The 16955-nt window shown below is 38.9% G+C and overlaps 1 protein-coding gene across 2 annotated transcripts in view; it reads left to right on the forward strand.

Annotated features, from left to right (window-relative positions):
- Nucleotides 1–16955, forward strand: part of METTL21C (methyltransferase 21C, AARS1 lysine) — a 521155-nt gene that overhangs the window by 4544 nt on the left and 499656 nt on the right. Inside the window, exon 1 of one of the 2 annotated variants that reach the window (XM_050951292.1) lies at nt 14908–14920. The exons of the other annotated variant lie outside the window; for it this stretch is intronic. The gene's annotated coding sequence lies outside the window, so the exon portion shown is untranslated. Of the gene's footprint in view, nt 1–14907; nt 14921–16955 lie in introns of those variants that run through there. 2 annotated transcript variants of the gene reach the window in all.

Here is a 16955-nt window from a genome sequence, read left to right on the forward strand (position 1 = left end):
AATGACAAAGTCTTTCACTGTCCCAATGTGCATGAATGAATTTTGCTGCCTCTGAGCGGGAAAAACCAGCATGATGGCACCACACAAGAGGGCACATGCAAACCTGAGAGGCTCATGTTGTTGCTTGCACAAACTTGAAAAAAATTCTTGCCTTTTCCTGTTAACACATTCAAATATCACTGGAAAATATATCACAAATTGATGATGTTGTGGAACTCAGTTATGATTGCATGATTAATGGCTACATGCAAAAGGGAGCAACACATGGAATGTGAAGCAGGTGTGGATATTTCTTTCAAATTCTTTACTAAGCATTTATATCCTGAAGTCACTGTTAATTAACAGGTTTCCCACATTCAGTCATACTTTCACAATATATCTTGAACCCAAATTGAAATGATTCCCACATTGCAGTGAAGGACTGTAGAGGATTTTAATAGAATAGTATTGATTTGTTTTTATCACTGTAAAACACTGCAAGGATGTTAATTGTTGACTATCCAGCAAGCTCTGGGGTTTCATCAATTACTAAAGAGAATTTGTCAGCATGCAAAAGATCCTTAATTGAAGCTTAATGGTGAGTGAAAACTTCATGAAGGATTTTTCTTCCAGATGACAATTCTGGACAAGTGTACATGCTGGTGCGTACTTGTGGAGCAGAGCTAATAAAAAAAACTTGAACCGTGGACAGCATTCATTGGAATCACCTCAAAGCACAACGCGTGTACTAGATCGTGTAGAAAATCTGCAGCTTCTTGCTTCGTTTGTTTCATTCTTTCCAAATAGGCGTCCATTGAACTTTGGGTTATCTTTGCTTGACTTTCTTTTCATTTCAGATGAGACTGATTACTCAAATGTTCGGCAGTACAATTTTACTGTCTGTTTTACAAACTTTGCAGCACAAAATGTCCTTCTTTCCATTTCCAGCCTTTTTCACCATTTTACGTTTGAGGTCTGGGTACTCTCTGCAATATTCCTCTAGGGATTCCCTCTTGCGACCCATCATTGAAATAAAACAACAAACTTGGCCTCTGTTACTGTACAAGTGCAGGTTCTCCCCCCACCACAAACATAACTGGATTTATGCTTTTCCTCAGTTTTGACCCCAACACACTAATGAATGCGGCATAATTAGTTGCAGTGCTGTTAATGCTAGAGCCAGCAGTTTTAGCAAAACTGTAAATATGAAGCATTCATTACAACACATTTTATACACATTAAGGTTGGACTCTAATACGTTCTCAAGTAGCATTTTTCTCACTTTGCCTATCTGTACATTTTGACAATAATCAATGGAGATATTTTTTCATTTATTTGTATATGTATAGTGAAATCAATGTTTACTAACATTTACTGATAAAAATCAAACCCTTTCCAGGCTATCTATGGAGCTGGGAGAGAATAGGAAAGTAATGACAACAAAATGTTTGCATTTAACAATGATAAAGAATCACCTTATTAGAAAAAGGAATACAGTATTAACCTTAAAACCTCTCTCTCACTGTGCTTCACTGTAAAACTTTTCCCAGCCCCACTATTGTTTGACTTCCTACTATAATTTTAAAGAAACAGTAAACATATCCACTGAAGCCTGTGCTAATAGTATAGGGCCAGAAGAATGAGTGGAGCCTAGGAACTGTCAATAAAGGTATCTGATAGGTGACCTTGGTGGATCTGAGGACCGCAGGTATCCAAGTCTTGTTATAGTTATGATTCATGTTAAGGGGACTAGTCTTACTCTATCCAGCGACAGTTACTAGTTTACCCAGCATCAGTTCCTGATTTGTTAAGCTGTTTACCTATCAATTACTGATTCATGCTTTGTATTGATTGGTCAATTGATAATTAATAGTTAATACATATACTGCATATGGATGCCAGTTATCTAAAGTTATCTGTCCAGGAGTTATCTGCTAGCCAAGTTGTCCTGCTGAGTCTCTGCCTGACCAACAGAGGTAAAGTGTCTATTACTTTACTTTCATAAATAAAGCTATTGTTTAAATACTTACCAAGGACTCCAGAATTAGGTATCTTGAACCACAAAGGAGCGCTAATGCCTGAGAAGAGAAAGGCCTAGTAGTGCCCAACATCCACTTTTTCTCTCTTTTCCTGTATAAACATTCTTTAAGAAGAGTTAATATTTAAAAACAATTTATAGATCCAAATGAGTCCCCAGTTTTACCACTTGTACAGAGCTGATCATATTCTGATCTTGGGGATGTGGAATCCTGTTCAATGGATTCAGAACTCATCTCAGAAAGATTATTTCCCTTGACTAAGGTTATGGTGCAAATACCATTGCTGCTGGGGTAACTTGACAGTTCAGCTGGATTTGGAACCAGCTGTAGGTGCCTGCTTCTTCTGTACCATTGACCCTAATCTGTTTCAATCACGTAGTCTCTGAGTATGTGTAGGCAACATCCAATGTCAACTGCTGGTGTCCAGTATTTTTTCTCATCCAGTTTTATCAGGAGTGGGTCTCCGAGTTTAAACTTGAGTAAACCTCAGACTGCATTCCAACAATTAAAGAAAGCCTGCATCACTCAGCCACATGTTCTTTAACCAGAGCCATTTTAGACAGTTAGGAGATACCCCAAGACTGGCATCATAGTTTAAATTCATTGACCAATAAGTAGCTGAGCTCAGTTAAAAAACGTTTCTCTATAGCTCAGCAGCTTTATGGAGTCTTTTGCTGAAGACTTCTCTTAGCAATATGTACTGATCTGTCTTCCATTACCTTGTAGATGGTGACAGGGGAGGCAATGTATTTGAAATTATGCTGTATCTCAATTAAAGGACACAAAAGATTAAAGTAAAAGGGAGAGTATTACAAACAAATTGATGGTTTACTCAAAAGAGGAATAAAGCCCAGACCCAGAACTAAACATATGTGGATACAAAGATTACATAAACTGTTTACTTTACCAATCTACAAGGGAGACCAGAGGAGAACCAAAAGCAATGATCAAGAGTCCCAAGAAGCTGGGCAGAAACATAGGGAACCAACAAAAACTGGAACCACAGAAACCACAGGAATGGAGACGACAGGAATGGATAGCTGTCAAGTACAAGAATGGTGTCTTCAGTCTTCTATCTTGATGTTACTGAGCGCAAGCATAGACTGTCACTGGGGTGGACAGCACCCTCTGTAGGGTTTAGAGCCCTTATATAACCTAGTGTTGCTAAGCAGATTTTTTTCCGGGGTCAGATGACCTCTCTCTCTCTTCTAAATTTCCTGCCACTATCCCTGTTGTTGGGTAGTATTCTTTCAAAATTACCCAATCAGAAGTGAGGGTTACCAAAAGAATGCCAAACTAAGCAACAAGAAGGGAGGCCAACATGGAGGGTAACAACAACAAAACAAAAATGGAAGATAGCTTCTGACATACTCGCCAATTACACACTCTAAGAACAGTAGTTGAGTTGGGTGTAGCACACAATTAGAGAAAAATGTATTTCAGCAGTCTCTATTGCCGTCAGAACATGTTTCATTTTTGATTATGCTTTTCCCTAGACAGTCAATAAACTAAAATGGCAGCCATATAGACTTCCATTTCCTCTACCCTTTGCAGAACCTCTCTCACTTCTCTAAAAGATTTCTGGGATGCTTGTTATACAGACCAGATGGTGACATGAGAAATATCTTCCAAATGGTGTTTTAAAAGTTGTTAGCTTGGCTCTGACAGGGTGGAGCAGAACTTGCTAGAATCCACTAGCTGCATCTAGTGAGGAGATTACTGTTGTATCATCAGTTAACTTAGAGATTGCACCTTCCACAGTGGGGAAATGATACTTTTCCCTCCTTAATGCTTATTGAGTCTTTGTGGATCTATGATGCTATGGAGGTGTCCATTTTTCTCATAAGGAGTACAATAAGCACCACTCTATCAGTTGAGGAATATGCTCTATTACACCATTCTTCACCTTCCTATCCAGTTCTTCTTTCACTTTAGGAAGCAGAGTGTGCTGAGCACAAAAGATATAGGCCCTTTTTCAAGAGGATCAAACTGTTTTTTTCTTTAAGCAGGCTAGTTTCACCAAACACCATCCCAGCTTCCACTACGTGTTTTATGGGATCTATCTCAATGGCTCTGATTTAATCTAGGAGGTTATGTGCAGTGCATTGTCATTATGGACTGCGGTGTCATATACATACTCTTTTATTCTTGACTCAGACCATGTCTACACTACAAAATTAAGTCGACCTAACTTAATTGGCATACAGCCACCACAGTAATTACATCACCTGTGGATGTCTACACTTCACTCCTTGTGTTAGCAGTGCATGCCCTCACCTGGAGCGCTTGTATTGATTGTACAGTCAGTGTGGGCATTGTGGGATGGTGCCTGAAAGCCAATAACAGTTGACATAAGCAACACTGACACTGTGTTGACATAACAACATCAACCATAACTCTACGCTGCTTGTGGAGGTGGAGTTATTAAGTCGGCGTAGTGGGACAATTACATTGGCAGGAGCAAAATTTAAGTGTAGACCAGTGGTTCCCAAACTTTAATAACCTAGGAACCCCTTTAACTAAAATATCAAGTTGCATGAACCCCCTCCTAAAAATGAAAATTTCCAGGGATTTTGTCCTTCACCTGAGTATAAATTATTAAAGCAGTGATCTTGGAAATATAAAATTTGTTTTTATGACAGGCTTATTACACACTATTTATTATTAATTATTCATCATTACAGTATTTTTTTTTACATTATGAAAATGGCAACACTCTTCCAAGATCTCACTTTCATAGCTTGTATCACTTTGAATAAGTCTGTTATAAGACAAGGCTCCCATGTTTCATCAAGGAGTATCAGATGTGAAACAGTATGAAGGTATTTAAGAAGCCAACTCAGAGAGTTCCTCCGACACAAGCATTCAGGTCTTGAGCAGTCCAGGCAAACACCACGTTACAACAAAGCTTAAACTTGTTCTTTATAATACTTTTAAAAACAATACTAGTAGCTTATTTAATTTTAAAAACAGCAAAAAATATCCACCTCCCTTTCCATTTCTTATAAAGAGTCTTGACGTTTAAATCTCAGTGTGATAGATATGCTTGCTTTGATCTGCTTAGCTGTTGGAAGTCCAGGGGCTCTGGGCTGCTGGCCCTGTGCTGCCCAGGGTTCCTAGGGACAGCTCTGTCTGCCATTAGGGAATTTTTTCCCAAGAACCCCCTGTAACATTTCACAAACCTCAGTTTGGGAACCACTGGTGCAGACACTTCCATAGTTAGGTTGACGTAAGCTGCCTTGCATCGACCTAACTCTGTAGGGTAGACCAGACCTCAGGCAACTTGTCTGTCCTGGACTATAGTGTTCTTCCCTGGGTTACTCCAGTTTAAGGCTAGAGCTCTTTTCCTTAAAAGTCTCTTTACAGTCACCTCTGCTCCTGAATCAATTTTAAATTTAACAGTAGTATGATAAATCTTGACGCTGACAGTCTAAGTCTGCTCATGAATGCTACCTTTAATAACACATCCCAGGCATCAAACGTACTTGCTCGGTTTCTCTCTCTGGTTTCAGTCCTCTTAGTGTTCTTTTCTCTGACATTTCCCACACATGCTTCACTGACTAAGCAGATCTCATTTGTTCTATATTTTCCCTTGCTGCACCTGCCACATTTCTGCTCAGGGGACTCCTTGCTCTTAGGAGGAATGTTTTAATGGTGCTTCCCTTTTCACTTTATATGGTACTTCCTGCCCTATGCTTCCACTGCTTTCTCACTAAAAGTCAATGGGATTTAGGTGCCTCACTCCTTTAGTTACACCTGAAAATATTAACCCAGGTGACTTGCATTTTCATTAACACAAATTACTGTGCTTATTGTTCTGCATGTGCAGAGTCCAACATTAACTGTAATTTTTCTGGACGTCCTCTGTGTAAGGTTTCAACCAATAGATGATTTCTTCGGAGAATATCCTTAGTGATATTGAAGTCACATTGCTCTGCCTGTATATATAAGGCATGCTTGGGTGGTTTTTTGGAGGGGAGGGGTTCTGCATCCTTTTGTAAAAGCATGCCTTTCCATATGTTACTTTATTTTAATGAAATGCTCACCAAATTTTAATAACAATATCATAGTTATCTTCTTCCTCAGCGAAGGCAAACAACTTTCAGCTTTACTCCCCATTGCATAAATTAAAGTTTGCTAAACTGATGCGTGGACTAAAAGACGTTGAAAGAGAATTGCCTGGTCAACATGATACTGGCTGCTCTTTCCCACTATTACTTCTCCATGTAGATAACTACTATCATATATTATTGTAAAAAATATTGTAAAATACTCACATTTACCTTATTTTCCCCCTAATGAACCTTGTTTCCCTGGAAATAGTCTCAGAAAAGCCACCAATAGCTAGCTAGATACTGTAGGCACTCAGGTATTATGGTGATCCGTACAGCATTCATACTTAGTAAGACAGATGTCTCAGAGTGAGGACTTTCATGTTATAGGTTTTTAGCTTCCAACTTTCAGCTGGCAGTCTGCAAAGAGAGATGTGAACTTTAGGACTTTTGGACCCTGAAGCTTGTAGTAATTGAAAAAATGAAAAAGATTAAATAAAAATATGCAATAAGGGAAGATACTGTAAATGTATTCCATAGTGTTTTTTTCTGCAGGAAGGGAATAATGACTTCTGGGACGAGAGAGAGTCTGATGGATTCCATTCTGTGCAATAATGCTGGATACCCACACAATCTGAACCTTCATCAGCCAGTTAGGTTCCTCCTTTTCTAATTCCCATTTTACCAACCCACTTATACACTAGCTCTTTAATACACCCAAAATGCCTGGGTCCAACAAATGTTGTTGTAATAAAGTCCATTTTTCATGTTTCTATGGTATCTAAATGGCCTAACTCTAACTGAGAAGGAGTCAGGCTTCCCATTAGTTGTAAGGGTAGTATGACATTCTTTCACATAGAATCATAGAAATGTAAGGAAAGGACCTTGAGAGGTCATCTACTTTGACCCCCTCCATGCTAAGGCAGGACCAAGTATACCTACTATCAGAGGGGTAGCCGTGTTAGTCTGGATCTGTAAAAAGCGACAAAGACACCATAATCTATGAAGAAATGAATTTAATGCATCAACATTTTTGTTATCAGTTGCTTGTGTTATACTGGAAGCTAGAAAAGGTCACTAATGTAATATCTAAAGCATCCACTATACAACTGAGCAGCATTTTACAGGAATCCAAGGGTGGTTATTGCAAATAAACTCTTAGCAGTAAAGGCTTGTAGCTCTGGTGTGATATTGCCACACCAGTCAATCAGTGTTGTCAGCTCATTGCATCACTTTCTGCAAATATCAGAACTTTGCACAGCAACATCAAAGACATTGTCCAAACATTCAGATTGGTGTCTTGCAAATCTCTCTGGCTTTACACAACAGGACTATTTGTGCATGGCAAGCACAATTTTATCCTTATGGAATAAACGTTAATCTGATGTTTGACTAACCATCATTCCTCCAAACAAATCAATTTGGAGCTATCCACACAAAAATAGATGGAGGGAGATGATCAAACAGAGATAATACAGGTTGTTCTAGTGGTACAGCTGATGTGTTGGGTTTGGAAGAATTATTCACATGAAATGAAATGACTTTTCTCCCTCTCTTATTAAAATATTGAGTGATACAATTCATATTTATCAAGATTGCTACCTACTTGCATGGTGGGTTGTGTGTGTGTGTGTTATTGTTTAAGAGTAAATCAGACAGATAATAGTACTTGATTTCATCACTTTAATAAGGCCATGTGATAGATGTATTATCACAGTGTGTGCTGTCAGCTAAAGTCTTCTTGCTGCTATAAATTCTTCAGTCCTTTAGGGGTGCTGAAATCCCTCAGTGATATTTGATAAGAAGCATTTACCTTATGTTCAAGTAGCAGCTGTTACAATTCACTAGTACTTTGCCCTGGAGAATTGTTGGCAGCATGTGACATACTTTGTGGCTGTTCTCTTTCTTGGACTATCAGTGAGCTAATTAGGATAAAACCCAATGGACAAACCTCTTTATACTCTATTACTGCAAGATGAGAACTAATGATTTAGGCACATCCATGCAATACAATTCTGGATTCCTTGGACATTTTTACTTTGAAGTTTCAGCATATATGCATGTATTATATAATGTCTACACCATTTCTACAAAAGATTAACATGTGTAAAGGTAGCAAGGAGCAGCATTGCCACTGTCAGTTTTATTCTTATTTTAACCAAGTACTTAATGCACTAAGATATGGGAACCTTTAACATTTAACTGTGGGTCCAAAAAAAGTGATACCATTCATAGTCATGTAGTTACTCATACTAGTGAGAGTTACTTATGTGAAGAGATTATTGCTATTTATAATTATAAATGTCACATTAGAGCATTGAATCTAAGAGCTCAAACGATACATTTTATTTCCTATTGGAAATTCTTAACAAATCTTTATTTCGATTAATCACTGGCTTCATTCCAAAATGCAGCAAAATGCATTGCTTTTCCCCTTAAACTGAATTTAGTGCTCATGAAAATTAGAAAATGAAATCCATGATTTATTCACATATAGAGTATCATGAGCAACTGTAGTGTAATCCTCCCCACACTGCCCCTGCAATATGCCTTGACCATGGATCTAGAGAGACCCATCTCTAGGAGTAGGAGGAATAGGTGTAATATCCACACCGGTTTAATCTTTGCTCTCTCTACTGAGATTACCAGAAAGGGTGTCTGTTAATTATAATTATTATATTGTACAGCAACTGCAATATTCTCAGCTTTGAATAAGACTCAGAATAAAGGAATACCCACCATGAAATACAGTACCACAAATTTCAACTGGGTTTATTGAGTCTAAATAAGTTTATTGAAGCCTATCTACTTTGGTTTTCTGCCTCTTTGTGCAAAGGTAAACAATTAATCCAGTCTGTTAAATGTGATCCAGTTCCTTAAACTTTAATGTGTTGCTGTGCAGTTTTACATAAGATTCTCTCTTATGAAGTCTTTTTGATAGTCTGCAGTCTAACACCCTCAGAGTGCTTTCTGCTTCACTCATGTAAATCAGTGTACTTCTATGAAGGCAATGGAGCTATCCCAATTTGCACCAGCTGGGGATCTGGATCAATTCATGAAAATTTTCTCTGGTACCTTAAATCAGCCTGGTTTCTCAGTATTATCCCATTATGAAGATCCCCAAACTAGGTTCTGGACTCCTGAGGTCTCTCCTGTCAATATTTTTTTCTAGTATTTTGGAGTAGAGCCATCTGTGGTAATCCACTTAATCACTGAACGTCTCACTACCTGTTTTCTCAGGAGATACACAACTTTACTTTTCTCTGACTTCTCTCACCTCCACCACAAGTATTCTAGATGAGTTTGTATTATGTATCAGAGTCTTTAAGATTCAGAGACTCATATGTGACTACTGTTACTTGTTTGGATTTAATTAGACATGATGTAAAATAACCAACTTCTTTGAAGTTTTAGTTAAGTAAGTCAATCAATTAATACTTAATACAGCACTACACAGAATACAGAAAGGAAACACACATACCAATCTGAGACTGGAGGATTGTTGGCAGATTACTTTACTTCTATCTAACTCCCCAAAATTCATCCCTTTATATACTATGTGTATTTACAGAAAAGAGACAAAGAAAAAGACCTGTTGATCTGTAGAACTCTTATCATGGTATTTGGTTTACCTAATTGATAAGCTAAAGACGCCTGTTTATCAATCCATTATTTTATCAACCATAAAAAATAACTATAACTAAGTCATTATGGCAGAAATAATCTGTTAGTGTAGTTCCTTATAAGCTAAAGGGATCTTTCGATAGAACATTATCTTAATCACAGAAAACACCTGCACCATATCAATTACAAATAGTTCCTTTCTGGACATCTGGACATATTTTCCTAAGGGTCAGACAGCTAAGGGTTAATGTCTCTTTCGCCTATAAAAGGGTTAACAAACAGTGACCTGAAACACCTGACCAGAGGACCAATCAGGAGACAAATACTTTCAAAACTGGGTGGAGGGAAGTTTTGGGTGTAAGTTCTTTTGTTCTTTGTCTTGGTTCGGTGGCCCTCTCGGCTCTGAGAGTGATCTCTCTATCTCCAGGCTTTCTAATCTTCTGTTTCCAAGTTGTAAGTACAAGGATAGTAAGACAATAGGTTTATATTGTTTATTGTATTTACATGTGTGTAGTTGCTGGAATGTTTTAAATTGTATTCTTTTTGGATAAGGCTGTTTATTCATTTTTTCTTTTAAGCAATTGACCCTGTGTATTGTCACCTTGATACAGAGACCATTTTAATGTCTTTTTCTTTCTTTTTATATAAAGTTTTGCTTTTGAAGACCTGTTTGGTTTTTTTTTCCCCCTTGTTGAGGCTCTAGGGAATTGAGTCTGTACTTAACAGGAATAGAGAACGGGAGGGGAAGGGTGGAATCCCTTTGTTTAGATTCACGGAGCTTGAATCTGTATATCTCTCCAGGAACCCAGGGAGGGAACACCTGGAGGGGAGGAGGGGGAAGGGAAATGGTTTATTCCCCTTTGTTGTGAGACTCAGGGAATCTGAGTTTTGGGGTCCCCCAGGGAAGGTTTTGGGGAGACCAGAGTGAACCAGACACTGGAATTTTCTGGCTGGTGGCAGCGATATCAGATCCAAGCTGGTAATTACGTTTGGAGGCTTCATGCTAGCTTCTCATGTTCTGAACTCTAAGGTTCAGATCTGAGTAGGAAAGTTATGACAAGTGTAGTTCCTGATAAGCTAAACGGATCTTTCGATAGAACATTATCTTAATCACAGAAAACACCTGCACCATATCAATTACAAATAGTTCCTTTCTGGACATCTGGACATATTTTCCTAAGGGTCAAAGGTTAAAGTAAGAGGACACACAATCCATTATTAACAACATATTAAGGTCCCACTATAATTCAGCTTATTGATAATATTTAAGGGTCAGCTAAAGTTCAGGGTAGAAAACAGGTTGGATAATTAAGTACATTCCTGCTATGATTTTACAGACATTCATTAGTCTAAAACAAAACACTCTTTGGTCTTATGGTTTAAATAGCTCTTTGGCTGACAGAGAGAAGTTTCTGGGATATTTTTTGGTCAAAGAATTGTGAGTTAACATAAAAATAAAATAATAAAAGATTAATATTTACCAACACTACATCTAATAAACTTAAAGTGAATCATTTTGCCCATATATTGATAACCAAATTAGACTCTCTTAGTAGCGTTCCTCAATAATTTCAGTTGGCAAACAGCTATAATTTCAAGTTGTATGTTTCTTGAACTCTTAAAGGTAAGTCCCTCATTGCAGCAACTAGGAGGAAGAGTCCCACCCTTGCTGGGTGTTTGCACAACTCAACTTCCAAGCTCAAATACATACAAGGGTCTCCTCTCAAACTGGCATCTTAGATAAGACTGCACTCTTTTCCCTTCCTCCCCTCCCAGTGGAGCAAGCATTTTCATCTCTCTCCAACGTATTAAGGAACACTTTAGTTCCTACATCACCATTTGTTCATTGAAGGGAATGATTCTATAATCCATACTACTTGCTTTTCCTGAGACCTGACATGGAGCAGAGCACTCTCACATAATTCCCTACAGATCTGTTACTGTAGGTGAACCCGCCTCCAGGTAGGGCAAGAAAGTAGCTATGACAAAATCATGTCTGTCTCATACTGCTCTTGTGAATTGTGAGCAGCATAAAATGTACCTCAGATTGCGTCACTCAGGAATAATCTTTGAGTGTTGGCAATGCTGTTTGCTTTATCTAATAGTGCTTTCATATTATACTTATATAAAAAAGTCAACATGTTATGACTAGTATATGAACCTATGGAATGTTTATATGACCTACAATCCTTTGTAAATGGAATCCTCAATTGAGGAGGGAAAATATATGTACTTTAAAGAACTTGTGGCATGTTTGAAGTTATGTTTCTCTATATAAATCATTTTGGTTTTCATGTAGTTTGTTCATTAGTGCTTCATCTAGCATTTATTCAGGACAATCAGTTTCACAAGACTCATCACCAAACTTACTGTTTTTTTGAATATTCATATGTAGGCTTGTATTATATGAGTACTAGGCAACCAAGGAAATAGATCTATAAACTGCTGAAAATTGGCTGCTTAATGTAATAAATGCATTATATTTTATAGTTATATACTAAAAAATTCTTAGTATTTATCTAGGGCATGATCATGGGAGGTGCTAAGCCCCTTCAACATTCACTGAAACCAAAGTTGTCAACTTTGTAATATTTAAAAACCATATACTTCAGCAAGAATGCTGGAACCTCCCCCACCCATGCCCAGCCTCTCCCCCCCAAGGCCCTTCCCCTGCCCTGCCCCCCTCCCCCAGGTTCCACCCTCACCCCCTAAATAAAGCTATCAGAGGCTTGTGGTCTGTTTCAGCTTTCACTGTCTGTCCATTAATATACTGATTAAATCTCTCATAGGCAAATAATATTCCTAAAAGCTCCTTCTTGATCTGTGCATATCTGATTTCTGCCTCAGTCAGTGATTTTGATGCATAGGCTACTGGTTGCCAACAATCCTCATGCTTCTGTGAAATCACTGCACCTAACCCAGACTGTGAAGCATCCACTGATGTTTTAATAGGTTTTCCTGGTGTATAAAACTTCAACACTGGTTTTTGTATCAGTTGTTGTTTTAAACCTTCCCATGATTCCTACTGTTCTGCACTCCAGTACCATTAATTTTTATTCTCTACGAGTTTTCTCTGAGATCCTGATTCGGTAGATAGATTAGATATGAATTTTCCATCATAACCATTCCCGGGAACCACTGGACATCTTTCTTTGACTGCGTACATGGCATCATTTCAACGGCTGAAATCTTCCTCTTATCAAGTTTTACACCTTCATTGGAAATAATGTCCCCAACATAAGTCAGTTTTGTAACTCCTAAAGCACATTTCTCCCTATTTTTTTTGAGGTTTGCAGCTCTAGTTACGTCCAGGACTTCCCGAAGTCTCCGATCATGCTCTTCTTTTGTTGAGCCCCAGATGATGATGTCATTCATTGAGGTGTCAACACCATTAATAGTCTGGTTTTGTGGCGCACTTCTGGTGCTGAAGAGTAAGTGTAAAAATCTGTATGTTCCAAATGGCATATTAAATGTGCATCATTTTGAGATTTCTTTAATTAATTTTAGCTGCCAAAAACCAGAGGATGCATCCAATTTTCTAAAATATTGAGCATTTGCAAACTGAGCCATAATCTCTTCTCTGGCTGATAGTTTGAAATGAGGTCTCTGGGACCTAAGCATATGAATAGCTGGCTGTTACTTTTCTCCACAGTGATGAAGAAGTTCACCCATTCTGTTGGCTTCTCAATTTTTTGTATTACTTGCATTCCTTCCATTCTTAAACTCAAGGCTGAGCTTGCATCACGGAGTGCAAATGGCACCTTTCTAGGTTGATGGATAATTAGATAGAACTGCTTGTTTATCTGGATTGTATGTTCACCCTGCAAGTAATCCAGCCCTTGAAACAGTCATGATATTCCCAAAAGAGTGCCTCATAGCCAGATTCAGTATGATCTTGTAGTAAGAGCACCCGTTTTCCCAGATTGAGTTTCTCACTTGCAGCCAGGCCTAAAATTGGTGTCATCTCCTTTGACACTACAATGAATGGGAGCCTGTACATGGTGTTTTTATGGTTGATGCTAGCTATGCACCTCCCCTTCACTGGTATATTTGTTCCAGAATAATCAGTTACTTTTCTTTTTGTTGATTCCTATTTTGGTCTTATTTTCAGTCTCTGATGATCTTGTTCACACAAAATATTAACCTGCGTTCTTGTGTCCCGTTTCAGTGGAATAATTGTTCCAGTCACGTAAACAGAATCCAGTCCCTCTCATCAGGTTTGATTGATCCCAGTACGTCTATAAAAACTCCTCAACCAGATTGTCTTTAACTGAATGCACTTGCCTTTTCTCCATTTGGGATCTGCAGCATTTTGCAAAATGATTATTTTCCCCACAGTGATGACAGAGTTTCCCAAAGGAAACACACTGTTTGGGGCCATGCTGTGATCCACACCTTCCACATAACTGTCTGTACCCAGTCTCCCTCCTAGCAGTAATTTTCCATCTTTGATTTGACCTATTCTGGCTGTATTCTTTTGTACTTAGTACCTGGATAACCCCTTCTGGTGAACTTAGCTCTTTGGCTTGTGCTTTCACAGTTTCTGCTGCCCTGCATACCTGGAGAGCTTTTTCTAAAGTTAAGTCTCATTCACCGAGCAGTCGCTATCTTAATACATTGTCTTTAATGCCACAAATGATTCTGTCTCTGACCAGAGACTCTGTCAGCTCACCAAAGTCACAGGTTTTACTGAGTTTCCTTAATTCTGTGACATATTGTTCAATGATGTCATCAGTTTTTGGCATGCATGTAAACATTTTGTGTCTCTCAAAGGTTTCATTCCTTTTTGGCATGCAATATTCCTCAAATTTAGTCCGCATTCTTCAAACTTAAAGTTTTTATAAATATCCAATTATTCCTCCCCAACAACATGCAAAAAGATTAATGATTTCACTTTATCATTTTTTCTCATCTGCCACTGTGGCTGCTAAACACAATTCAAATCTCCGCAGCCACCCCACCGGAAGCAGAAGTGTGTGTGTGGGGGAGGGGGGGGACAAGAACCGGAAATATAAAAGGCCAGCCCTCTAGTTTAGTGAGAGCAGAGCTGCCAGAGGAGCAGGATGCCTCTCTATGCTGCTGGAGTCCAGATCTGATGGAGGCTGCTACAATGCCAGAGACCCGGAAGGACTGCTGGAGCTGCCAGATGCTAGGGACACTGAGGAGCTGTTGGGGCTGTCACTTGCCATTTACCCCAGTGAGACCAATGACAATCCCAGAATCCAGGTACCCCCAGACTGTGAGTGTAGGAAGGAGCCCAGGGAAGCTGAATAGGGTTCATCTGTGTGACTGATTGCAAGCTGGCCAGTGTTTTGTGGCTGGATTTCCCTGCTGACCACTCCACTGTTGTGAGGGCCTTGAGCTGGCACGCACTGGAGTGGGTAGGCCTGTGTCCCCCTATCTCCTGCCACCCTACCCTTGGAGGTGGCAGACTCCCCACTTTTCGGCCAGGAGGCCTGCATTGGTCTGGCACCTGCCTGAGCTAGGATGCCAGATTGTTTGGCTGGCTCTCTCGCCAGAGAGCTAATCTCCCCCTAGATTGCACTGTTGCTCTACCTGACTGTTGGCCAGAGCCATTACCTGAACTGATTGCTGCCCCACCCCGATTGAGGGCTCCAGGCAGTCTCCCTACTGCTCTGTCTCACTGCAGGCTAGACCCCAACCCCCTGAACAGAATCGCTCTAGGAGCATTGCAGTGAGAGGGCGTGGCCTCCCACCATGTTGGACAGGGAGGGGACTGTGACCATTTTACAGGCACAGATTTCTTTTTTTTGCTGCTATAAAACTACAAGCTCATCTCCTCTGCCATTCCTTTGTCCCTCTTGGCATTATAGCTTTCCAAGGATTTTCTTCCACTGAATATCTTTTAGTTTCTTTTGTCCAATGCACTAGTGTGCATTTTTCCATCTTGAATTTAATTTTGTTGTTTTACTTACCATTCTAATCTCTCTTATGTAACCTTTTGTAGCCTTTATGTTGAAATATTCCCAATTAATATTAAATTGTTAAAGGATGCAATAAAACACAACTTAGTTTTCAGGTTTGTGCCACTAGCATAGTTACAGAAAATGTTTTAGTAGAGAACCACTGTGCAACACTTTGAATGATAAAACCAAACTTTATTCAAAAGAAACACAGTTAAGTTACCAGGCATGCAATTATCATGTACACAATACAATTATACTTGCACTCAAAGATAAAATGGTATATCAGTGTGTGATCAGTCCACTGACAACAGAAATAAAACCTTATAATATTGGCACCTAATGGTACCCTTCTGATGTTAATTAGCATGCTCCACAAATTAACAAACTACTCCTTTTGTAATCCATTATAATACTAATTAACATTAAACTGCCCCTTACCATAGTTATATCTCTGCCAGCTCCTTATTGGCCTTTTACGTTACACATTATTTTAAATTAACATCTGCACCAATGTCCTTCCCATACTATCAGTATAGACAGCATTTTAATAAAACATCCACAATTCTCAAAAACACTCAGTAAAACCTTGCTCAAAACAGTTGTAACCAAAACAAATCAGCAACATAACCTTGGGTCATGTCCTTGCTAACTTCAGTTTCCCCACCTTAGTGTCTCCAACTTATCTCTAATTTCTGCTCACATTAGAAAGTGCAATGTCTCAAACTCCTCTACACTTAGGCTAACATTGGCCAAAGCCTAATTTCTACATAGCATATTTTTAGGCTAGATTTAACCCCCTTTTTATTTCCCTCTCCTTGTTTTTCACAAAGTTTCCCAATTCAGTGTCTGCTACACATTTAATTAGTATGCTATTTACTCCCTCTCTGAGGTTAATGAGGATGTTAAATAAGACTGGGCCTCACACCAACTCCTCTGACACCCCATTAAACACCTTCTGTCTCATTTGGTCTTTTCTGAGCTGAATTGCCATGTAAGGTAAATTGTGTCCGTTACTTTTACTTCCATTTTAAATTATGGAGCGTGTGTCACAAAATCTGCCTTCATTTACAAGAGCTTTTATGGTGCCACCAAATGCTGCATGGGCAGCAAATTTTTGGAATCCACATGACAGACTGTAGCCCCAGACATGTCTGGCACTTCTTTTTCTCAGTGCTTATAAATCATTGGCTTCTGACAAGCACAAGTTCTTAAGAGAGATGAAACCCAGGACTTTGTCCAAAGTCATAAGCACTTGAAAACTAGTGCAGCATCAAACAGTTTTTATTTATGAGGAACAAAACAAGGCAATGTTTAATCTCTGACTTTTCTGGAAT

This window comes from Gopherus flavomarginatus, chromosome 1, assembly GCF_025201925.1.
Source record: "Gopherus flavomarginatus isolate rGopFla2 chromosome 1, rGopFla2.mat.asm, whole genome shotgun sequence".
Classification (NCBI taxonomy): domain Eukaryota; kingdom Metazoa; phylum Chordata; order Testudines; family Testudinidae; genus Gopherus; species Gopherus flavomarginatus.